The sequence below is a fragment of the Canis lupus genome, chromosome 9, assembly GCF_003254725.2.
Source record: "Canis lupus dingo isolate Sandy chromosome 9, ASM325472v2, whole genome shotgun sequence".
NCBI classification, from domain to species: Eukaryota; Metazoa; Chordata; class Mammalia; order Carnivora; family Canidae; genus Canis; species Canis lupus.
In genome coordinates this window covers 8,302,441-8,327,200 of record NC_064251.1, presented here as the reverse complement: position 1 = coordinate 8,327,200, position 24,760 = coordinate 8,302,441, and the positions used below count along the sequence as shown (strand labels likewise).

Genomic DNA, 24,760 nt, shown 5'->3' with positions numbered 1-24,760 from the left:
GTTGTGAGCATTAAAATGCAAATATACGTAAATGTTAGCAGTGCTCCCAGCACTTGTAAGCACCCTATGATTTGTAGCTACTTGTTGTCCTCTCCCTTGTACCTGCAGAAAAGAGGCTCTGAGCAGCATGGTGACTTCCATTAGAATTTGACCACTCTCGGGATCATCCTTCACTGAAGGACCTTCAGCCGATTGCTTTCTTGCTCAAGTTTCAACATTTCCAGTTTCTCCTCCAGAACAGCTGGTCCCAATCTACTAAATAACCCCTTTGCACACTTGAAGACCATTATTAAGATTCCCTTTGGCCATAAACATATGAAGAAGTGTTTAACAGATGAAAAAAATGTTTAACCTCACTGGTAATCAAAGAAATCCAAATCAAAACAACAAAATGCAATCTTTGCCTATCAATTTGGTAACTTTTTAAAATGATAGTACTCCATGCTGGTGAGAGTAGGGTAAGGCGGCAATTTCGTACATTGCTGGTGGGAACATAAATTGGTACAGTCTTTCTGGAAAGCAATTTGGCAATATGTTATCAAGACCCTGAAAATTGTCCTTACCCTTTTACCCAGTAATTTCACTTCTGGGAATCTATCTCAAGGAAATAATCAAAGAATCGGACAAAGATTTCTGCTCCGTGGGATTTGTTCTAGCACACGGTATTTTGATTTGTGAATAAGTAAAACCACCCAGAAGTTCAGGGATGCCGTGGCACATATTAACAAGTTATTAAAAGTCATGTTAACAAGGCATATTCAAGGACTTGCAGAGTGGTCACCATAAACTGGGAAACACAAGCACACACAACAGGACACAAAACAACGCAGTAGGATTTTAATTGCATAATTACATAGATTTATACTTTTATATGTGCACAGGGAAAGGCTAGATGCAAACACAGCAAAATAGTAACAGTTCTTATTAGACAGTGATAGAATTGCGGGTGACTTTTTATTTTCTTCTTCATAATTTTATAGGTAAAAGAAATTGTTTAAGAGCTATGTGGCCTTAAAAAAAAAAAAAAAAAAAAAAAAAAGAGCTATGTGGCCTTATATATGTTTCCAGGTGGCTTAGCACGGTTGCTGTCCTGCCATAGCACATTGTCCAGAACCGAAACAATGGACGATCAAGGGTTGCGGAGTTTTTCTGGAAAGAGCCAGATAGCCAATGTATCAAGCTCTGGGGAATCATACAATCTCTGTTGCCCCTAACTCGACTCTGCTGTTGTATGGCAAAAAGCATCCATAGACAATCCGTCAACAAGTGGGCGTGGTTGTGTTCTAATAAAACTTTACTTACAAAATTAGGCAGCGAGTTCACTCTAGCCTATAGCTTTGGTTGCAGACCCCTGGCCTAGACGATGTGAATTTCTCCCAGCCTCAGAAAAAAAATCTATAGTTTCAAACAAATATACCTGGAGAGACTTCTAGAAGAACTGGTTGAGGCATCGTTCTTCTGTATTCTCCTGATGAGTCAGTCAATCTGAAACCTTGATTCAGAAGCCGTCAGCGAAGGGCACTCTTCACGGGCCTTGCCTATTCACCACTGCAAGACGTTCTACCCCATCATCAGCACCACCTTCCAGGGAGGCTGCTCGGCACCACCCACTTCAGCCCTTCATGCAGATGGTGGAGTGGGGAGTGAAGAAAGCCAGAAGTCTAAGTGCTGACAGCAGAGGGGCTGCAGACTTGGCACAGCTGATAGCTGGTTTGAGATTTCCACTCTCTGCCATCCATGTAGCTGTAGAACCTTCCAGAGTCCTAGGTCTATTGTTATGTATTCCTTTGGTCCCTGGGTTGGGAGGTTGACAATACATCAGCTGCTTCCCAAGCAATGTTCAAAGGGGGTGCAAAGAGATGTTTTTGGTGGTGGTGGTGGTGGGGTGCTTGATTTTGTAGACAGACAAACTGAACCCTTGATGAGAGCATATGATGCACCTGTATGTACACATATGTATAATACGAAGCTCTGCAATTTCCCTTTTTGGGTTTGGAATCCTTCACACTCACCTTGGCAGAGACACAGGCCATCACGGTATTAACAGTCTTTCTCCTCACTCCCACCTGTCTTTCTTTGCCCCAACTCCTGGTGTGTGTTTCCAATGGAGACACCTTATCTAAACCATTGTAGACACTGGACACTTGTCCAGGAGGCAGGAACGGCATCTCAGAGCAGCCTGCATATCAGACCCGATGACGTGACAGGAGGTTGTAAGATGAACGTGACATTCCAGGGCTCTTTATTACCTTGTCACGTTTCCCTAATCAAATGTCACCAAATCAAATGTCAAGTTGTGAACCACCAAGTAAAAACGGCCCAAGTGGAAAGAAAAAAACCATAATCTGGGGCTTCTCCCAAAGTCCTCTTTCTGGCTCTTGGTTTTGATTCCCCTGCCTTGGCTCAGTCTGACTGCCATATTTTCTCTTAACTCTGAGTCCAGGCTGTGAGTCCAGGAGACAGGCACTGGTGTCAGCCGGGTTTCCACAGAGACTCTGCCATCCGGACAAGTAGACAGTAATAAAGGAAGAGAGAACAAAGAGATTTTGCATTTAAAAAAAATTAGGGGGCACCTAATTAAAAAAATTAGGGGTGCGTGTGTGGCTCAGGTGGTGAGGCATCTGCCTTCGGCTCAGGTCATGATATCCGGGTCCTGGGGTTGAGCCCCACTTTGGGCTCCCTGCTCACCATGGAGTCTGCTTCTCCCTCTCCCTCTGTAGCTCTCTCTGCTTGTGTTCTCTCTCTCTTTCTCTGTCACATCGATAAATAAAATCTTTTTTAAATTTTTTTATTATTTTTTAAGATTTTATTTATTTATTCATGAGAGATACAGAGAGAGAGAGAGAGAGAGAGAGAGAGAGGCAGAGACACGGGCAGAGGGAGAAGCAGGCTCCATGCAGGGATCCCGATGTGGGACTCAATCCTAGGTCTCTAGGATCACACCCTAGGCCAAAGGCAGGCGCTAAACCCCTGAGCCACCCAGGCTGCCCAATAAATAAAATCTTAAAGAAAAAAAATTAAAAGCCCCAGTAGCTTGTTTTGCTCATAAAATGTCTCTGACATCATCACTAACACAGAAAATACTTACACCAAACCCTCTCCTCTACCTACCTGTCCACTAGGCTGCCCATCTATGACATGTTTTCCTGTTAAAGACCATAATGTAGGTCCTATTTCGATTTGCCCTGGATAGAGGCATTTGATTACTGTTTCATCAGAACAAGGGAATGGAATTGGCCCATTGTGACCTGCCCTGTTGCACAGCAGGCCCTCTTTTTTTTTTTTATTAAATCTTGTTCAATAAACAAATATTGGGAGTACCATGGTGTATTGAAAGGCCGCAGGATTAGAAGTGATTCATGCAGCCTGCTTCTTAGGCATTTTTGCTACAGAAGACATGGTTTTCTGTAGCAATGCAGTTCCATGACTTCCCAGCTGTGTGAATTACTTAATCTCCCCAGCCTTATCTTTCTTCCATGGGAAGAAGAAAAAGAACTATGTGGGGGTGGGAGGCACAATGAGATCCGTCACACAGAGTTGTAAAGTCGGAACAAGGGACCACATGTGAACGCCCAACACAGTGTAGGATGGAACATCTTATTCCCTTTTCAGTTCTTTAAGCAAGGAATGGTGCTAATACCTCCGAGAGATGCAGGGAGGAAAGGCACCTGGTCCTGCCCCCCCATCCCCAGCCATCCCCAAGCATTGGATATTTAGGGAGCAAGATTTATGCGCAAAATGGTTGTGTCATGTGCTGTCAGAACAGAGAAGAGGGAGAGATTCAATAAAGCCAGTAGTATTCGTGAAGGCTTCTGGGGCGGAGGGGAGGGAGGGGACATGTGACATTTCAGTTGAGCCTTGAGGGACAGGGTTGGAGATGCAGGAGAGGCTTCTGGTCCGGGGAATGGCCAGAACACAGACTAGAGACAGAGAGGGACAAAGCACTTCGGGCAATGATGCAGGTGGGCTGCTCAGTCAGGTGAGCGAGGGCCCAGAAAGAAGGGGAGACCAAAGTCACCGAGAAGCCCAGCTCACAAGGGACCCACGAGCACTGTGCTGAGGCTACACCTTATTATTGCGGAGGGGGGGTGGCGTGAGATTTCAAAACCAGGAAATGGCATCATCAGAAAGTCCTGTTAATGGGGTGAACCCACATCGCTGCCTGCCCAGGGTGGCCCGGCCGTGTCATTGTTACTAGAACTCCCTTTGGCTCACAAAGTGTTTGTGTCGGGACAATGAATGATGAGCCACCCTAATTTTTCACCTTGCTGTCAACGGAGAGAAAGAAACCAGGACAGAAAGAGGCTAGCCCCAGAGAGATCCGTTCAAAAGCCACTTCGAGTATCTGGGCAGGAAGTTAGAGTCTCCAAAGGCAGAGGACCAATGGAAACAGAAGGAAACAGATCAACGACCCAGCCTGAAGCGGGTTCGCCAACTCCTGTACATTGGTAGTTGGTAGATGAGGGAAGGAGGGAGCATGGGCCGTGGCTGGTATTTTAGTATTAGATGAGTTGGGTCCACGGGGTGAGCAACACACTCCATGGAGAAGAACTAGCAAGGAGCTGGAAATGCGAATCTGGAGCACCGGGGAGGTCAGAGCTGGAGATGTGGACCTGATAGACTCTTGGGTAAAATCGTGGCTGAAGAAGGAGTGTGTGAGACCACCCAGGAAGAGGACAAACAAGATGACACTCGGGGGGCTCGCGGACAGATGCTGATGAGTCACGAGCCAAAGAAATGAGGATCCAGGGAGAGGCGGACGCAGGGACGGCCAGGGAGGAGAGAGTTTGGGGATGACCATTGGGATGGCCAGAGCCAGCTGCTCCCCGAGGACCGAGGGGGCTGGAGGAGGGCCATCGGAGAGACCTTGGAAAGAGCCAGGCCGCCAGAGCAGCGGGGGCAGGAGGCAGATTGCAGTGGGCCCGGGGTGGGGGCGAGTGGGAGGCCAGGAAGTGGTGTCAAGGAGCATAGACGATTCTCTGGACAGATCTGTGAGTGAAAGGAAGGAAAGAGAGGGGCCTGCGGTTTGAGGGAATGATCAAGAGAAGGCGAGCACTGCGGGGAGTGAAGTGAAGCCTGCACCCACCAGATGGCATGGGGGGGGAAGGGCGTTGGAGGCCAGAGATGCTCACGGGGAGGGACACCATGGGAGCAGAGGGCTCCTGCTTCAGGGGAGAGGCCTCCCATCACCAGAGGCAGGACTCCCCGTGGTCCAGAGTGGGGGGGCGTGCGAGGAAGTGAGGCCGTGACTCAAAGGTGGCTGTTAAGTTGAGGGAGTGCATGGTGGGGATGGAGGTGGCCTCCGTTTGTCACAATTGGCGACACTTAATAGCTACTGCTACTTCCCGCTTACGTGCAAGAGCAAGTTGCATGCATCAGCGGAAACCTCGCTGCCACCCATTTTACAGGCAGGAAAACTGAGGCTGAGGGAGGCGATGTCAATTGCCCACGAGCAAAACGTGAAGGCAGTGGAGCCCCACTTGAAGCCCAGGTCCTCCCCACTGCACCGCCGGGCTCTCAGGCCATGTGGAGTCCGGATGGACCGGTGGCTTCATCATCTCCGTGGAGCCGGAGGTGAGGTCACCCGCTGTGAATGATGGGGGTGGATTCAGAGGCCTGAGGACGGAGGAGAAGAGTTGAAACAGCTGCTGTGAAGAATGCGGCGGGGATGGGCCCAGGGAGAGAGAGGGCACGGACAGCTTCCCAGAGGCGCAGAGAGCTTCCAGCAGATTCCATCTTGCTCTTATCGGCCTGTACTTCCCAGCCCCATTTCCAGCTGAGAACTTGCCCCACGAGCTCCTGGTGTCTTTTGTTGCCCTCTCTCTTCCCCTGGAGGGAAGGATGGGTCACGTGGGCCAAGCAGAACAGGGTCAAAGATCTTCCCACCCCTGGGTGGCCTGTTGGTGATGAGCCGGGAATGGAGCCGGGGAGGTAACGCTGAGCTCCTACCAAAGAAACCTGGAGGGGATCCCTGGGTGGCGCAGCGGTTTGGCGCCTGCCTTTGGCCCAGGGCGCGATCCTGGAGACCCGGGATCGAATCCCACATCGGGCTCCCGGTGCATGGAGCCTGCTTCTCTCTCTACCTATGTCTCGCCTCTCTGTCTCTCTCTGTGTGACTATCATAAATAAATAAAATAAAAATAAATAAAAAAAGATTAAAACAAAGAAACCTGGAGCCTGGAGGGTTTGAGGAAGCCGTGCGCTCCGTGGGCAATAATGATTGCACAGGGAATGGCTGGGAGCCACGGTCCAGTTGCTTGGGCCCGGCCCATAGCGGAAGAGAGAGCTGAGTCAAAGGACTTCAGCCAGGTAAGCTGGCCACCGCCTCCTCTCACGCCACCTCCTTCTAGTCCAGCAACGGGCCCGTCCGTCCTGGGACACCTCTCCCTACTGAAGGTCTATTCCTTTCAGGTGGTGACCAATGAGGAAGCCTCCTGCCCTTGAGTCCAGAGCTTGAACGGCTCCGTCGGAGGCCCTGGCTTGACCACTATGAAAACAGTAACAGCCTGGAGCTGGCCCTCCCCCTCTGGGATAATGCCATCGACCTAGTCGCTGATGGTGTTGGCCCCAGGGACAGGCCTGAAGACGTAGGGTTATTGCTCGTTGGACGTGGCCCACCAGCTCGAACACAACTATTAAGCCATGGGTGGAATTAATAAAATCCATACGGGACCGGAGTCTAGAAAAAGCTGGGCTCAATTCAAATTTCCATAAAAGCGGCTAACAGGACCAGGGAGTTGGCATCGAATTCTAGAAGTGTGCTGGCTTCCTGCCTCCCCGAACGTCATTTTCAACACACTGGGACTCGGGATAGAAAGTCTGTGGGCTGGAAGATTCCAGAAGCTTTTATTAGAATCTTCTCAGGGCTGTCTTTCTCCATGGGGCTAGAAACTCACTTGCAGGTGGGTGATCATAGTTGGTTCTTTCAAACAGATTGGGGAGAAAAGGGCACAGGGCAAAGACCCGCAGCTTCTGTGCAGGCCCAGATGGAGTCATTCCAGGGGGATACAGGCGAGTGGGGCTCTGATTTACATCCGAGGGCCTCTAGTTGTGGGGTGGGGCAAGGGAGAGGGGGCACTGGGGCACCTGGCAGAGAATTGGGCTGAATGTTTGTGTATTCCGAGGGCGTGGGCAGATGATGGAGAAGCAGTGATCCCTCTGTGTGTGTGTGTGTGTGTGTGTGTGTGTGTGTACACACATGAGCCCACAGACACTCCAGGCTTGGGAAGAGGTGCCTACCATCATCCAGCCCGAGGTAAAATACAGCACCTGTCTCCTGGTAGCCCCGATTTAAACTGGATCCCCCTCCCACAGGCAGGGGGGTCTCCTGAAACCCCTGGCCACATCTCCCACTCCCCCGCAGATTACCATCTTACCCAAAAGTCACCCTGAAAAGAAGCCCATGGGCAACAAACCCCTCCCTCTCCTACCCGTTCCAACATTTCTCTAATTAATGCAGGAGAAAATTAATTACAGAGGGATTTTCAAGACCTCGGCATCTAATGGCCAGCCCGGCACCCCACTCCCCCACCTCCCCGGGGCCAACTGCAGCCCCCATTGGCTGAGGGGCCCTCCCTCCTCCTCAGCCCTGCACACAATACCGCAGGCTAATTAGGCCGGGAAGGAGTTTCTTGGCAAAGGGGGCTAAGCACTAGGTCAGTACCTTGAACAACCCAGAAGAAAGACAAAACAGCATTAAAAGAAAAAAAAAGAAAGAAAGAAAGAAAGAAAGAGAAAAAAAAAAAAAAACCCTGCTAATCCCAAGTGCATTTCCGCCAAATATTCTCCTTTTCAAGTGTTTTCTTCCTGGTAAACAAAATGCTGTCGCTGGCTCTGCAGATTTTAGGACACGGTTGCTTAGTAATATTGGGGAAAACACCAAGTCCTCACCTCAGTTCCATTTGTTTCTCTTCTGTCTTGCTCACTTCACTGAGAAGCCCTGACATTCCCACATCACGAGGGACTGCCCGTTTTGTAAAGAAGAGCTGGCTTTTCTTTTCTTCTTTCTCTTTTTCTTTCCTTCTTCCTTTCTTTCTATTTCTTTCCCTTCCTTCCTTCCTTCCTTCCTTCCTTCCTTCCTTCCTTCCTTCCTTCCTTCCTTCCTTCTTTCTTTCTTTCTTTCTTTCTTTCTTTCTTTCTTTCTTTCTTTCTTTCTTCTTTCTTTCTCTTTTTTTCTTTCTTTCTTCTTTCTCTTGTTATCAAACTGCTCCCCAAAGCCAAGCTAGAAACACAGTTCAGGTCCTGTAGACCAGTGCCATCCTGTAGAATGGTCTACACGGTCCAATATGGCAGCCGCTAGCCACTCATGGCTCATGAGTTAGAGCTCCAGGGCTCCTGACAAAACCCCTGTGAGTTGTGCTTGGCAGGGCCACTGAAGGGACAGCCATAGAGTCTGGTGGCTCTGTGATGGTCGTAGGGGACAGAGGGTGGTTTAGCATAAGGATCACACAGGCTTCCATCCAAATGCATCCCCATCTTCCCTCTGTAGGGTTTTGTGCATCACTTAACTCCTCTGTACTGCTCTAGGCAATCCCACAAGCACACCTCAGGGTTGTGTCTGAGGCCCTGATGATGGAGGACAAGTCCCCAGCACATAGGTGAGGCCCCCAGTGACCCCTTCCACCAGAGCACAACGCGCACAGCTGGCGTGGCCCACTCTGCAGTGTCGCTCTTGCTTTTCTTGCTCCCAGAATCCTGTGCTGTTTCCCACCTCTGTGCATTCCCCTCTGCCGGAAACACCCTGCCTCCCTGCTCTTCTGCCTCGGCCTCTAATCTAAGAAGTCCGAAAGACTCAGCTTGAGAATCCCCTAAACTGAGATGCTGTTTCTTTTCCTCTCTAGAGCCCCTTACTCTCTCTCTCTCTCTCTGTCTCTCTCTCTCTCTCTCTCTCTCACACACACACACACACCTTTACATACACCACACCCCTCCCCCTCCCCAGAACTGGGCTGGAGATCCTTCCACAACCTTGTCTCTGTGCCCGTCTGCTCCTCTGCATTTGTCTCCTATCATCCCTGTTACAGAGTGAACCCTGAGGACATAGCCCGTGTTTGACTTTGTTTTGCTTTTCAGAGGTGTCCCCAATATCCAGAATGATATCTAACACACAATAAATTCTCAGTTAATATGAGTCATCTAGGAAGCCACAATTATCCATCACCATTTCCCCCTTGCATCAGAGGTCAGCAAACCATAGCCCACAGGCCAAGTCCAGTCCACCACCTGCTTTCAGTTGACCCTCAAGCTAAGAAAGTTTTTATTTTTTGGTTTGGGAGGGGGGGATTTTTTTTTTTCATAATGTTTAAAGTGTTAGATTTTAAATGGTTGTATAAGTACCTGTGTAATAGAACTCTGACTTTGCCTCTTGACTTGCAAGGCCTAAAATAGTCACTTTCTGGCCTTTTAAGAAAAAGTTTACGAACCTCTGGTCTAGATCTCAAGAACAGCCACTGATGGGGCTTGGTGCAGCCACCGTCAGAGAAAGGGAGAGAGGGTACTTGGGGAGGAGTGCTGAGAGAGGAGAGAGAGGGTGCTTGGGGAGGGGTGCTGAGAGAGGAACCCAGAGCTCCCATCTGGGCCATTTCCAACAGAGTTGAGCCCATGGAGCTGGGCAGATGGCACGAGCTAGTCCCCAGGGATGCCGCCAGGGGGGCAGCACGGACAGGGCACGCTTTGTCTTTCTCCCACCACCTGCCTCTCCCCGCTGCAAACATCTCAGGGAGTAGGAATCGGAGGGGCACACGATGTGGGCTTCTGAGAAAGCTCTACGTGCCCACACTCAACCATGGCAAATGGAAGAGGGGCTTTTCTGTCATCTGGGTTGTAGTTTGGCTGTGTTAAGTAAGTTTCTATTTAAAGTCAAGCCCCCCAAACATGTTTTCAATAGCAATGGGAAGGTCTTCCAGAGCAACAGGCACAGAGGCTTGGAAGCTGTCGTCCAGGAGGCAGGAAGCAATCTGTTCTTCACCGTCCTGCTAAGACATGAACTGAGGTTTCTAAGAACCAAAGCAAAGATCGCTCCAGGCCCTGATGACACCGTGTCAAGGTGAGCAATAGGAGCCTCAAAGGCACCCCATCTCTCCCATGTCCCTCCCTACCTTCCATACACCCCCCAACGTCTTCCAATATCCCGTCCAGAGGCAACTTGCCAAACGTCTCAGGCATGTGGGAGTACCTGGAGGCTCACTGGTTTCACTGCTTGGTTCCCTCTTCCAACAGGGAGGGGCCGAGTGCACCCCACGTGCTAAATATTTCACTGCTGGAGAGTCTATTTTGCTTCTGCTGCTGTTTGGCAGCAGAGAGACAGGAAGCTATTTAGATAGATTATCTTCCTTTTCAGGAAGTTTAGAGGAACTTTTCTATTGCAGTTCACACAAACATCCAGCTAATGGTCATTTAGTCATGCCGGCTCATTAAGTCACCAGTGAAGAATGCTCAGCCTAGTTCAGCGACACTCGAGCGTCTCTACTCGTTGCCCTAGATCCAAGGGAGAGGGAGAGCTGGGTGAGTTGTAACCAAGACCAGGAGCTTAGCCTGAAGGCCATGAGGGTCCAACATAAAGCGATTCTCACTTCCCGGGGTTGCCTGTGATTTTATAGAGTAATTGAAATGTAAGTGAGTAAGAAGGTGGTCTTCTTGAAGAGTTTCTGGACAGATGATGCTGTGTTTTTAAGGAAGATCAGAGAGAAATTCTTGGCAGGAGGTAGTGAGAATGTGGTTATGAAAAAAGTGATATGGACCCATGGACTAGAGTTCAAGTCATGGAGATGAGTCAACAGCTGGGAAAGGAGACTGGTACAGACCATCATGGTTAACTATGATTGATCCATGGCTAACCATCATGGACATTAGGCTCTGGACATAAGTGCTCTACATGCATTAACTCATAGGAGGCTCAAATAACTCAAGGAGGTAGGCACAGTGAGGAAATTGGCCTAGAAAGCCAAACATGCTGCTTAAGCTCATGCAAATGGTGAGCGGCAGGGCTGGCATGTGGATCCGGTCTGAGCTATCCAACGGGACTTTCTGCAAGGGTAGATATGTCCCACATCAGTGCTTTCCAATATGGAAGCTACATGTGGCTATTGAGCCCCTTGAGGGTAGTGTGACTAAAGAACTGAACCCTTAATTTTACTTAATTTTAATGTATTTAAATCCAAGTAGTCACACGTGGCTAGAGGCTGCCATCCTGGACTCCCCAGATCTAAGCAGTCTGGCTCCAGAATCCACAGCCTTAAACATTAGACTATCCTGCTTTTTAAATCAATTGAGAGAATCTGGAACTGTTTATTAGGAGAATACTTAAAATCTAGAGGTAGATTTTGGTTGATTTAATTTTAATTAATTTTCAATAGAACATATAAGAAATTGCAGTAAGAATGAATATATAAGAAATCAGACTGAATGGAAATGCAAGACAGAAAAGTTTGCTTATGTTAAAAAGTAACCAATTAGGTAACCATTCGGATCAGGTGTTTGGCAAAATATCTATAAAGGGAGGAAGGTAAAACATCAGCATGATTTGTCAAGAGAGGTTTCCTCTTGTTTCATCAATAAATTCTATCAAGCTCCTATAATACAACTTTATTAAATCTCTGCTCTCTAAAGACATATGGTCTAGGTAGGAAACCATGTCAAATCCGTCACACAAAGTAAGGCTGCATGATCCAGGGTGGACGGTACAAGTAAAGTGTGTTCATCCTGTTGGAATTCAGGTCAGATGTTTATCCGCAAAAGCGAGAATGATCAAGGAAGTCTTCATGGAGGAGATGGCATTTTAGCTGGAGGTTGAAGGATGGATTGGATTAGCACAGCGGGAAGTTGGAAAGGATGAAAGTAATGACAGGCTTGGAAGGAAAAACAAACTGTTCTTGACAGATCTCTCGGAGACTGACATTTAGGGATTAATCAAAAGTGACTCCAAATTCTCTAGCTTGGACAAAAATAGTGGTTCTGGGGGCAGACAAGGGAACTTTAAGGGGTGGTAGGAGGCAGTTTGGGGAAATTATGACTTTGGTTTTGGCCATGTGGATTCCGAGGCCACAGCTTGTGTAAATCTCAGATTAATACTCACTTTTCACGAGCCATTAAATGTCCAATTTAGATGGGAGGGGGGAGGATCAGAAGGCTGCCCAAGATCACCTCCATCCTAGTACTCAGTGACTTTGCTTTCCCTCTGAGGCTGAGAAATTAGGCCATGGCAAAATGGAAGAGAAGCCACAGGACTCCAGTGATGCGCACGTCACCACCCCAGTGGGGACAAACGCATACCTTGTTTTCTCTGCTACGCCGAGTTGACAGACATCCGGTTACTTCATCTTGGGAGTTATATTCATCTGCCCTTTGGAACATCCTGCCCAATGACTGATTTCTTTAAATAGCTTCCCCCCCCCAATTATATTTGTAATACCTACTTACTGCAAAACATTTGGAAACTTCAAAAACAGAAATAAGGAAATGCAATCACATATCTGCGCACACACGCAACAGACCTGCATACGTATGTGCACGTGTACACATTCCTATGTGTATGTATATTTATATAGATATAGTTTTTGTCCATTTCTACCTGGTATTTTAAAATACCTTTTTAGCTGAAAAAATCTGTATGAAAAAACTAAGAAGATAATGGTACCCAACTTTTATCGAGTTGTCCGTATGTTCTAGGCATAGAGGAAAAAAGTCATCAATCTCCGCACGCGAGCACATCTAGAGGTGTCTATTCCTAAAACGAACCTATAGACCTCTCCCCTTACTGCTCGGCAACTACGTCTTTAATGCCTGTCTTCATCATTTGCTTTATTCCTTTGAGCCAGACCACTATCAATTCAAAATTCCCTGTAAGGGACCGAGAAAACCAAAGAAGGGGCAGCAGTTGAGGCTTAGGAGTGAAGAGTAGGGATCAAAGGAAGCAGGTGCCCCGTCAATATTCTAAACCGCACATCTGGAATTCCTGGCTCGAAAGAAGGTTCTGGACAAGAAAACAAATGCTGAACAAACATAGGGGAAACCACAAATAGACATCAGCAGCACCTGGAGAGAAGAAGTAGCCTTGCGGAGGAAAGGGAGTGAAGAAGACACGAGATGAGACTGGGTAGGACCAAAGGGAATTTGTACGTTGCCTTTAAACTGCCCCAGGGAAATCAGAGATTGAATTATCCCCTAGTGAATATGACCCATGTAGACAGGGAATCTACGGATAATTCACACACACATAAGCAAGCAATCTCAACAGGGGATTCTTCACTCCTGCCTTGGTTTCCTGGGGATTCAAACCAAGGCACTGGTGCTCCATTCTTGGAGATACCCCAAAACACCAAGGCTGTAAGGCTGTGGGTGGATCCTTATCTGGTCCTTTTCTTTCTTTCTTTCTTTTTTTTTTTTGCAAGAAACGGCTTGCTCCCTGAGCAAAGCTTGTGGGAGGAGAGCGCTGTCTTAGTGTATTATACACCTAGGGAGGGGGTAACGAGGGGATGGCCTTTCCACCAAAGATAACACAACAGCCCCAGACCGCCTGTGATTCCCTCTCCAAAACTTTCCTAATGAGCTGTCTGGGGTGGGGGGATCTGGGGGGGGTGTATTTTCAACCATATTTCAGCCACTACTTGTTTTTTTTTAGATTTCTGTCTCCATTTTTTGATTTCACAAACGCTGTTTGCAATGACCTTTCCCTCTCCACCATCTTTGACAGTTTCTCATGCGTGAAACATATTTTTGTTCATTATTTTTTTTTTTTTTGTCCACAACCTCCCCTCACAACCGTCCAGCCCGGGTCTCCCTCCCTGTACCCTCACCCCCATGTCAGACATATAATGAATTACCATTCCTTCAGACAACGAGGTTGAAAACTCGTGGTCTCCAAGGCAACGGGGTGTCCTGGGGTGGGGTGCTGGGGAGGGGGGCTTGCCTGGCCAGGAAAGGACTGGAAGTAAAGGGGGATGGGGAGGCAGAAGCAGAGATGATATCATTCCTGAAGACTGAGAGCAGCCAATCGGCTGGTGAGGATATGATGTCATCTCCCCCACCCCCACCCCCTTTTGGCCTAGGTAGCCCCACTGAGAATTCTAGACAAGTATTGAGCTCAAGTTGTATTGCTGTGAGAGAAAGAGGGCGGGCGATGGCAAAGGGGGGAGAGAGAGAGAGAGAGAGATCTACCGGCTTTCCGGATGGCCCTAGCAGACACTACAGTCTTCACTGGAGGCAGCCCCATAAAAATGTCATCAGCTTGGGCTCTCCCTGCATTACAACACAATGATTTCTTTGGGGAGAAGAAAAAACCCTGAGATTTATTTTGCAGCCACACCCCCGCCTCCCTTGCAAGAGAAAAACCAACCAACAACAAGTTGTGAATGAAGTGTCTGCAGATCATCCCCCACCAACCCAGCCTGAGAACTTTCTGAAACCGAAAGACGCACACACTCACACAGAGCCAGCTGAGCACATTTATGCGGCCCTCTGCAGCCACAGGGATGGAGGAAAGGCTCTAGGTGCTCCCAGGGTGGGAGCCTGCTTTGGGGGAGAAGACGCCCAACCTGGCAGCCGGGGCCACTTAAGGTGCTGGGGGAGGGGCGTCTGTCCCCAAGACAATGACAGTATCTCGGGCTCGGTGCCAGGCTCCTAGGAGAAGCAAACAAGCCATGGCTTTAGGGAGGGGTGCTGGCTCGTTAGAGCGCCTACTGATGTGTTACCCCCACGCAGAGGGGAGGGTGAGTGTGCATGGCTCTCTTTTGCCAGATCTTTCTCTTGGGATTGGGAAGCAGTGCTATTTCACAAAAAAAAAAAAAAAAAATTAAAATTAAAAAAAATGTTCCCAGGAGTACAGGCCATAGGACGGTGTGTCCAAGGGCTCAGATCAGGCCAGGGAGGCCCTTGCCTCTTGCCTTCGAATGGTGCAAGACGTGTAGGTTCCCCCACGGTGGTCTTTCCGAAGTCTTTCTGGAGTTGTCCGACCTGGACCCACCGATGTCACCTTTCAGGACACAAAGAAGCCAAGATCCATGTCCAACACCCCATTTTGTAGATCCGGGCATCAAGGCCAGACAAGGGAGGGACCAGCCAAATGACGAACAGATGCACCAGTAGATCGAGAGTTGGCCCCAGAGCTCTGCCCACTGTTCATTCTTCGAGACAAGCCCGTGACGCAATGGTGGCCCTGCAAGATGGAAAGCCTTCAATTTCAGGGTCACCTGCTTACCATCTTCTGCATAAGTAATTACAGGTACTGGACTGAGATGATGATCTCCAGCCCCGTTCCAACGAGGTGTGAGTGAGAGTGACCCCACAGACATCTACCTCGCATCCAGCTCCCCCTTGACCACCAGGCCCAATGCGCACAGAACCAGAAGCCACAGCCAGGCTCCCGAGGGGCCCTCCTCCAGGAAAGGAGACAAAACAGGGGCCATGAAAGTATGTGCAAATTGTACACATGAGCATTACGAATCAGGGCTGGAGACCCGCGAGAGAGGGCGTGAACATCCCTATTGTAGCAAATACTTACTGATCACCTACTCCGTAGACAGATGTCGAAATAGAAGTAAGGCTAAGTCTGAGTTCTACCCTCATGGCATTTCTGCCAAGGAAAGGACACTGAGGCTGTGTGCACAATGACCTCCTTTGAAAACCTCAGGAAGACAGGGACTCGGTTGTGCTGACGGTGTATGCTCCGTGTGGTGTCTGGTATATAGCAGGTGCTCAATAAATTCTTGCTGCATGGCCAAAGGGAAGCAGGGCCTGGAACACATCATTCTATCTTTGGAGGACATTAGCAAGGAGCTGATACCCGACAGGGCAATGGAAGAAAAATAAAAATTTGCCAGGTAGAAAGAGGGGGAATATTTTTTTTTAAGATTTTTATGAGACACCCACAGAGAGAAGCAGAGACATAGGCAGAGGGAGAAGTAGACTCCCTGTGGGGAGCCCAGGACCCTGGGATCATGACCTGAGCCAAAGGCTCAACCACTGAACCACCCAGGTACCCCGGAAGGGGAATATTCTAAGTAGAGGGAACCACAGTTGCAAAGACATAGTGTATAAGGATAAGACAGGATGGGTTGGTTCTGCTAAGATAACCAATAACCCGTAAGTCTCCATGGTTAAAATAACAAATGGTTTCAAAATGGTGGTTTTCGGGCTTTACCGCCTCCCCCCACATTTACCCTCTGGCCTTCAGAATGCTATTAGCAATTTATCCATTATCTGTCATTCATCTATCGATATTATTAGCATGGACTCACAAATTCCTATTTTTTAATGGCTTATAATTTTTATGGACTGAGTCCTTGTGTCCCCTCGCGTCCAAAATTCGTATGTTGAAATCCTAACCCCCAGTGAGATGGTGTTAGGAGGAGAGGCCTTTGAGGGGGGGATTAGGTCACGAGGGTGGAGCCCCATGGATGGGATCTGTGTCTTTATAAAAGGAGGCTCCAGAGAGCCCTCCATTTCTTTCCACACCTGAGGACGCAGCAAGGAGATGGCCATCTCTGAACCAGGAAGCAGGTCCTCACCAGACACTGAATCTACTGGTGCCTGGACTTTGGCCTTCCCAGCTTCCAGAACTGTGAGGAATCAAGGTTGTTTGTGGAAGCCACCAGTCTCTGGTGTTTTTGTTAGAGCAGCTGGAGCTAAGATAATCATTCCTTCCCATACTAAATCATGGGGGTGGGGGTGGGGGGTCAAATTTGTGCCAGGTGTGGCCAAGGGGAGTGCTCCTTTAAGTTGATTTCTGTGTCTTCGTGACTGCCCCCATCCTTTTTAAAATATATATCATTTTTTAAATAGGTACCAAAATGACCTCATTCGCTTGGATGTTCCATTGTGATCACGAGGCGGCTGAAGACTTGGGGATGGCAGGAGAGTTTTGGGGAAGCAAGAGGAAGCCCCCTCTTGGCTTTCCAATGTTCTGGGGAGAGGAATCTGCTTTGTGGAGAAATGACGAGCCCCTCTTAACACAAACTGTAACAAGAGCCTAAGAAACAGTCAAAGAAATGACTACAGAAAATGCTCCTTTGCTGTTCCCTTTCAGAGACACTTTTTGGAGCCGAGGCTAAAGGGTTCGGAGGCACAGGGCAGAGGTGGGAAGGTACTGTTTCTTTGCACCGTTATAGCTCAAAATGCCACATTCTTGGAATTTTTGTGGAGTTCTGTGAGTTTTTAGCAGGCTGGATACAAGAGTCCCTATTACCACCCCCATTTTTGGCAACGGAGCTAATTCTTTGTACTATTACCCTTCCCCTCCCAACACGATCTTCTAATAGAACACATCTGGATAAGGGTTTCTTACTCCCATTTTACAGATGATGGCACTGAGGTTCCAAGACATCAAGAGATTTGTCTGAGGTCACACAACTGGGCATTTGGACACCAGCTCCCTGACCACTCTATGACTTGGCTGATATCTGTAGATGGGAAGGAAACCAAAACAAGCATGTACTTCTGGGCTCTTCTTCACCCCCACTCACCTCACACTCACAAAAGTGTAGCCTTCTGAGGGTCTCAGGCCAGTCCAGGCCCCGGTATGAGGCAGGGTATATATGGCTATGTCCAAAAGCAAACAGTGGGATGTACCCACTGCTCATTCTCTCAAATAAATACAAATTTTAAAAAATAATCATAAAGCCAGAGCCCTAATGCAGCAACCTCAGGATGAGACCAGGGAAGCTGTCCAGGAATGATACCCGAAGCATGGCGAGTGAGGCCTCCAGGTGTCCCAGCTGAAGGGAACCCATTCAGGTGACACCACGTATCCCTCTCTCTGGGGTCAGAATGAAGACAATGCCTTCAGATTAGGAGACTAAGAGCTCCTAATCAGCTCAGCAGCACTGGCTGGATGTTGGTCCCCATCACAGGACTGCAGGGACCAGCGAGTTACCCTGACTTTCGGATTCCCCCCACCTCAGTAAAACGAAGACACTGAAGACCCACAGGGAGCCTGCAGGGGGATTTCTGATGCCAGCCCCATGTAAACTTTATTTATTCTTTTTATTCTTTCCCTCCCATGGCCTTTTATTTTTCATTCGCTTAAGAGATGGAGCTTGGAAGTCAGGCAACGAGAACAATTTATTGCAACCTGAGGTCCCCCAAGCTGATTTCCTCTCTACATGGGCCTAAGGATACCTCCACCTCAGGGCTGTGTTATGGTTAAATTAGACAATGTATTTCCCAAGGGGTGCTTTGCTCAGTCGAGCCCAGAGAAATCCCCCGGTCTGCGGGAATCAGAGCTGGATTTGGAGGCAAGGCCTCTAACAAAGTAATGAAGGTAAAATGAGATTATATGGGTGGATCCTCGTCTAATCTTGACTAGTGGCCTTGTAAGAAGAGGAGGGTAGGATAGGGACATGTGTGCACTGAGCGGACACAGAGAGAAGACAGCCGTTTGCAATCCAAGGAGAGAGGCCTCAGAGGAAAGCAGCCCTGCCGCCACCTTGACCCTGGAGCTCCAGCAGGTGAGTGTGTGTTGTTTGAGCTGCTCAGGCTATGGTGCTCCTGCCTGTCTTTCCCTTCTCACTTCTCCTTCTCTTTGCCTGCGTTCCCCTTGCCCTACTCATGGCTCTCATGGTCTTTCTGGAGAGTCTTGTGGCTGACGTATGGCTGGTCCTACCCTTCAAGGGACAAAAGGCTCCGAGGTCTCATCTGGGCCACACCTCCAGGTTCTGAGCCTTTGGCTCAAGAGTAGATGGCGAAAGACACACAAAAGATAGGACTTTGCCTTTAGCCCGGATTCTGTTTTTCACTTAAAAAATCCAGGTCTGCCGCCTGCCACGCTTGTCACGTGGCACATATACCACCAAAACCCATTGCACAGTACTTGGCATTCGGAGCTGGGAGGCCAGAGCAACACTGGAATAAAATCACTATTTATTGGTCTCTGACTTCTGACAAAACTGGTTCTCTGCTGCCCACCCACCCACGAGGCCCGCGGGCGAGACTGCGTGGTGAAGACACCGGTGTGGTGAGTCACCAGTCGGCTCAACCGAGCACGCTGGCTGCTCAGGGAGGCCCAGGCCTGAAGCCCCACTGGGCCGGCGTCCACAGTCAGGTCAGGCTCCCTAGGACCCCCTGGCCCGACTGATGAGACAAAGCCAGAGAGAATGCCCTTCCGACAAGGCGGCCCTCTCGTGCTCCTGTCCCACGGCCCTGGCCGCAGCCCCCTACCAGCCAGGGAGCTCTGGAAGGTAGAAGAGTGTCTGGAGGAGGCACGAGGGAAGGGGAGGGCCCAGGGCAGCAGGGGAGGGAAGCAATTCTTACCACCAGTTCAGATCAGCTGTGTTCCGGGAGGCAGGTGACCTGTACTGAGGCTCCTTTTGTGGCCTTTTCACATGCAACCTTGGCCTTCCCACCACGGCTAATCAGGGCATTTCCAGAAATGATTACAATCAACCACACTACCCCGAGAACTGCCCCAGAGCCCTGCCAGAGCAAAAACATGCTGTTCTTCTATTTTATGAATGAACAAACCTGTATGCTTTCTATAAATGTCTGCATAAATCACTGCTGAGCATTCCCATCTTGGCACAGGAAACCCATCCCAGGCTGCAAAAGTGGCTTCTTCCCCAAGAGAGAGGCCCGGGGGCCACTCCCTGCATTTCTCCTGGACCCCAGGGAGCTGCCTCCTGAGCTGTTCTCTGGCTCCGGGGAGAGAGCTCTTGCTCAGACAATGACTCAGCCCCAAAGGGGCGGCAGCTCACCTTTCCAGGGGCCTTCTGGGCCGAGCTCCAGGTGAGGCCCAGCCAGGCCTGCTGGGGTTTAGGGGATCCTTCGTAAGCCGTCCTCCTGGTAGCTCCAGCTCACCCAGACCCACGGCCCCACTCGGCCCACCGCAGCTCGCAGAGGGTAGCGCCTGCCGGAAACAGCCCCTGGGAATGGATCTGCGCCGCTGGCATTTTATGCAAGAGCTCCGTGTCCACTTAACTAACGAGTAATCATTAATATTACCCCTGGCCCATGTATCCAACTGTTAAACTGACACTAATGAAATGACTCTCAGGCACCATGACCAATATTAAAACCAAGTCTGCACTGTTAACTTAAGTGACCCAGGCTGATTGATACATCGTGCCTTGCATTTAACCAGAATGGAGGGTTTTTTTATAACAAAATGCACAGACATTTCTTCCACCCTGGTTTTATTCTTTCTGATTATATCCCAGCGCCAACTGGATCAGACCAGACCGCAGCAGACGGTCCCAGACTTCATTGCTGGAATCCTAGTTCTGCTTCCTTGGTAAAAAAGGGATTGCCAGCAAAGGGGGATATTTCATGGAAAATCTGGGGTCGAAAATAATGTACCACATGTGACTTCGGAATCAGCTGTGAAGAGCACGCTATAGGGTGGACTCATTCAAATGTCCTGGCTTTGGTTAAAAAAACAAAAGGGGAGGGCAGCCTGGGTGGCTCAGCGGGTTAGCGCCGCCTTCAGCCCAGGGCATGATCCTGGATACCCGGGATCGAGTCCCATGTCAGGCTCCCTGCATGGAGTCTGCTTCTCCCTCTGCCTCTCTCTCTCTCTCTCTCTCTCTCATGAATAAATAAATAAAATCTTTTTAAAAAATTTAAAAATCAAAAAAGGAGGGTACTCAGTGTTAGGAGGGCTCTCCGGAGGGGAGGATCCAACTCAGCAGAGGTTGCTCACGGTTCTCACCTCCTCCAGGATGGCCTCTGAGAGGCAAGAGAAAGTCAGGATCCAGAGGAGGACCGAGCAGCAGAAACCCTGCCAAGGATGAGAGGCCTGCCCCCCTGCTGTCCTTACCTCTTCCCAAGCATGCTGGGCTTGGTGGTCTCCCTTAATTTAGAAATAAGTGGTGCATTCATCCCACAGAACACTGCACGCCCGCCGGGCAGCTTGCCTTCCTCCTGGTCCCGCCCCTGGCCTCAGGGACACAGCCCAAAACAGTCACTCCGCCTGCATCATCTGCCCGCGACCCACAGACTCCACGTGGGTGGGCGGCATCTGGGAGAAACACAGGCTACAGACAGCCCTGGTCCTCTGGCGGCCCCGAGGGGGGCATGCGTGGGCCAGCCCAGGAGGCCACCTGGCCACGGGATCCTGAGGCTCCCCTGTGACAGGAGGGCTGGGGTCTTTGGGGTTGGGCAGCGATCGGGGCATTTCATTCCAAAGACCTTCGAAGCTGGTGCTGCCACAAGCCAGGATTGAGGGTTTGGGGAATGTTCCGGGTAGGCAGATAGCATCTACTCCCTGAGGAAGACTAGGGGGACCAGGGGGGCACGACAGTTAGGGAGCCCAGCTAGGGAGTGAGTGGAGGCATCCTAGGACAGAAGATGGAGCACACCCTCCAATCCTGGTGGACCTACCTGTCCCGGCCCTGCCGTGTGGCACGGTGGCTGGGCTAGGAGCGTGCTAAATCACGACAAAGCCTCCAGAGTCTCACTTTTTCTTTTTTTTTTTCTTTCTTTTTTTTTTTAAATCATTCACTAGTTGGTTTTGATTCTTGGATCTGATCTAGCTGTGTGGCCTTGAGCAAGCTACCTGCCCTCTCTGAGGTACATTTCCCACATCAGTACAACCAAACACTCGTAGCGAAGGATTAAGTGAGATACTTCGTGTAAAGCCCGCTGCACAGTGCCTGGCACACGGAGGATGCTCAAAACCCGTGGCTTTTCTCATCTTCCTGCTTCTCCCTCCCCCGGGGCGGTCTAACCCCTTCACCTCTGGCAGGGAGGTGCTCTTTCCTCCTCCATCACCCCTTCCTTACTCATCAGCTTCACACGGGGCTCCCCTGGGAACGCGGGCCGCGGAGGGGCAAGTCTGGAAGCTTTGGGCCAAGCCAGACCATCTCCCTGCAGAGCCAGCGCTCAGCAAGCCCACCTCCACCTGACCTGCCCAGGTGAGCCCAGGTGGGCCCTCCCCAAGGCCACGCCCCCACGGTGTCACGTTCAGTTCAACCACCTTCCCTCTCCCCCCTCCTCGGGGCCTGGCCCTCGCCTGTCCCTTCGGAAGCTCTCAGGCACCCCTGCTGCCTTGTCAGGCCCTAACTCGTCGGGCCGGCTTGCCTTGGCGCTGTGGCTTATCCAAACATCTTCATCGCTTTTCATAAATTCAATCCCTCCTTATCAGCCGCACCATCAGGAGGAAGGGCAGGGGGGCTTGTGACTGAAGTGCGGGGAAGAGAAGCTTTAATTAGCCTCCCTGCTCGGCGGGGTCACCCGCAGTTCACGCGCCCTGCCCTCACATGTTCCCAATCACGTAGTGGGAGCGCCAGCGTGGCACACGCGGCGACGTCTGTCCTCTGCTCCCGGCTCACACGCGGGGCTGGGCAGGAGGGAGGCCGTGCAGGGGAATCAGCTGGCGTGACTCCCCACCCCCCACAACCCCCCGATCTGTCCAGCCACCCCCTGAGCTGTCAGAACAGAACCCCAGCCCCACGCCACGAGCAAGTCCTCCCTGCGGAGAGCGTCCAAGCGCCCCTCAGAAGGCCAAGTGCCAGCTCTCGGGAGCCCCTTCGACGACAGTGACCGGAGCGAGCACTGGGCTTGGAGCAGCGCGCTCATCAAGACTCTGGACTCTACTACCCTTCAGCTGCGCAATTGCACAAGAGTCCTTGTCTCAAAACAAACAACTAAAAAAAAAAAAAAATGTGGGGATGAGAACACTGATCTTCCCTACCTCTGAGTGTTGTCAGCCTGGAGCAAGACTATATGCAAACACGCTTCCTTCTGTGCCAAGTTCTAAACAAATGACACATATTCCTACCTATCCAGACCGCGGGACGTGTGGCGACGCTTTGCCACAAACAGGCTCAGAGACCGCCTGTGTTTTCACCAACTCTGACGTTTTCTTCAAGCCCCATCTCTTCCACAAAGACTTTGACTTGGTCTCAGGCACCTCGCTGACGGGGTTTACAAGCTGGGGCTCATTTTTCACAGTGTAAGGGTGTCACACAAACGTCACCCCCACCCCCACCCCCTCCTCTGGCCACCGCCTCTCCGTGCACCTTTAACCACTCCAGGAAACCCAGACGATCCTTCCCAGACCTCCCCCCCAACCCCCCGGCCTCGAACCCACCAAGACAACCCAGCAGCCAAATGGGCTTGACAATCAGCGTTGCTGAGGGTCCTTCCCGGTGCCAAGCCCTGTGCTGGCTCCTGGGAAAAGTCCTTGACTTGCTTGTGGCTTCCCAGAGGGGTTACGGACGGTGAGCCCACGGACCTGTTCACCCAAACTGGAACTCTCCTGAGAGCAGAGGTGGACTATTAATAAGCACATTGGGAAAACCCGTGTAAATTGGGGGACTGTCTTGGGCCAATCGGGAGGTGTGGTCTCACATTTTCTAGATCCTGGGGGGAGAAGGGAGAAGCCAGGTGAGCTCTGAAAACTGGGTGCCCAAAGGGCTAGCAGGAGCCAATCCCTCTGTCACTGTGGCAGGAACTGGGAGAAATGGAAATGCTCATCCTCTAAGTGGGTTCCAGTCCCACCCGGGAGGGATGCCTCCACCACCACCCCCCCAGCTGCCCCCTCCCCCCTGCCATGCACAGCTGAGCACCTGGCACATGAACAGGCCGTCGGCGTTGGCTGGCCCCAGCTCCAGGGAAGAGACCAATCTCAAGGAGAGACACAGTCCCAGATTCCCCGAGAGGTCCCAGCCCCAGCCTTTATGATTATGATTCTAACTGGCATGTGTGTGGTAACCAGGCCTCCTGAGCACATTCTCATGCATTTTCTCTTTTGATCTGAAGCAGATAACGCAGACGGGAGCATGCATCCCATAGGCCACCCTGTTGAACAGTACACTGGCTGAGCAAGAACAAAGACTGTAAATGAAGAAGGATGTTTGCACTACGCTTCCCGCTTGCCTGCAAACAGGAAGCTTTGGAGGCCTACTCTGGCGAGATCCCCACCTCTTGCTTACCCCAAAGTGACATGGCCTAAGAGGCTTTCCTTTTATTGCTTTTTTTTTGTTTGTTTAATGGGGCAAATCTCTTCTGATACACTTTTTTTTTTTTTTTTGGTGTCATTTTGCTGCAGCGAGAGGGAGCCACGTCTGTTCTGATGGCTCCGGGGGGACATGAGTGGGTGGCAGATGCTGGTCCCCTTTCCCTCTTACCTGACTCGTGACCTCTGCAGATTCCACCTGGTATAAACACCTGGAGGGAGAAGCTGCCACTGGCGGGTGGGGGGAAGGCCAGCAGTTGACCCATCAAGACAGCTAGGCATGCTCCTGGGGCTAGTGACTTGGAAGAGGTCAGAGGTGGCAGGCTGTTGAAGCATGTTTCCCTGAAGACAACAGGGATTGCAAAATGGCCAAACTGACTTGTCTCAGGGATGGTCTTCATCAATCCCAAAAAGGACTGGAGAAGAGCTCTCTTGCTGACGGAGGAGGACCAGGGACCAGCCAGCTAGGAAACCCAGGGGCGGAATATGGCTGGGCATAGATAGGAACGGGATTGGGGACGTGTGTCTGGAAGCCGCAGGTGAGATGTGGTCCAGACCGGCCTCAGGAATTTTTATTCTATAGCCTCAGAAGCCTCTGGGTCTTCCAGGCTCCTGTTCTTAAAATGCAAAGGCTGGGGGCACCTGAGTGGTTCAGGGGTTGAGTGTCTGCCTTTGGCTCAGGTCATGATCTCGGGATCCTGGGATCGAGTCCTACATGGGGCTCTCTGCAGGGATCCTGCATCACCCCCTGCCTAGGTCTCTGCCTCTCTCTCTGTGTCTCTCATGAATAAATAAATAAATAAAATCTTTTTAAAAAATGCAAAGGCAGGCAAGGGAGTAATGCTCTGAGCAGTGAGAGTTCTTCAGAGAAACAGA

General features: G+C 50.3%; 1 long non-coding RNA gene across 2 annotated transcripts; it reads right to left on the bottom strand.

Moving 5' to 3' along the window:
- Positions 1-823: 823 nt before the first annotated feature.
- LOC112672733 (uncharacterized) lies at positions 824-19,888 on the bottom strand. Of its 2 annotated transcripts, XR_003144457.3 has the most exons (3): positions 19,683-19,888; positions 14,423-15,151; positions 824-2,495 (listed from the first exon to the last, which is right to left on the bottom strand). It is a non-coding gene; the product is annotated as an uncharacterized LOC112672733 (long non-coding RNA). The 2 variants fall into 2 exon arrangements; XR_007412830.1 differs by lacking the exon at positions 824-2,495 and having other exon boundaries at positions 11,569-15,151.
- Positions 19,889-24,760: the final 4,872 nt, after the last annotated feature.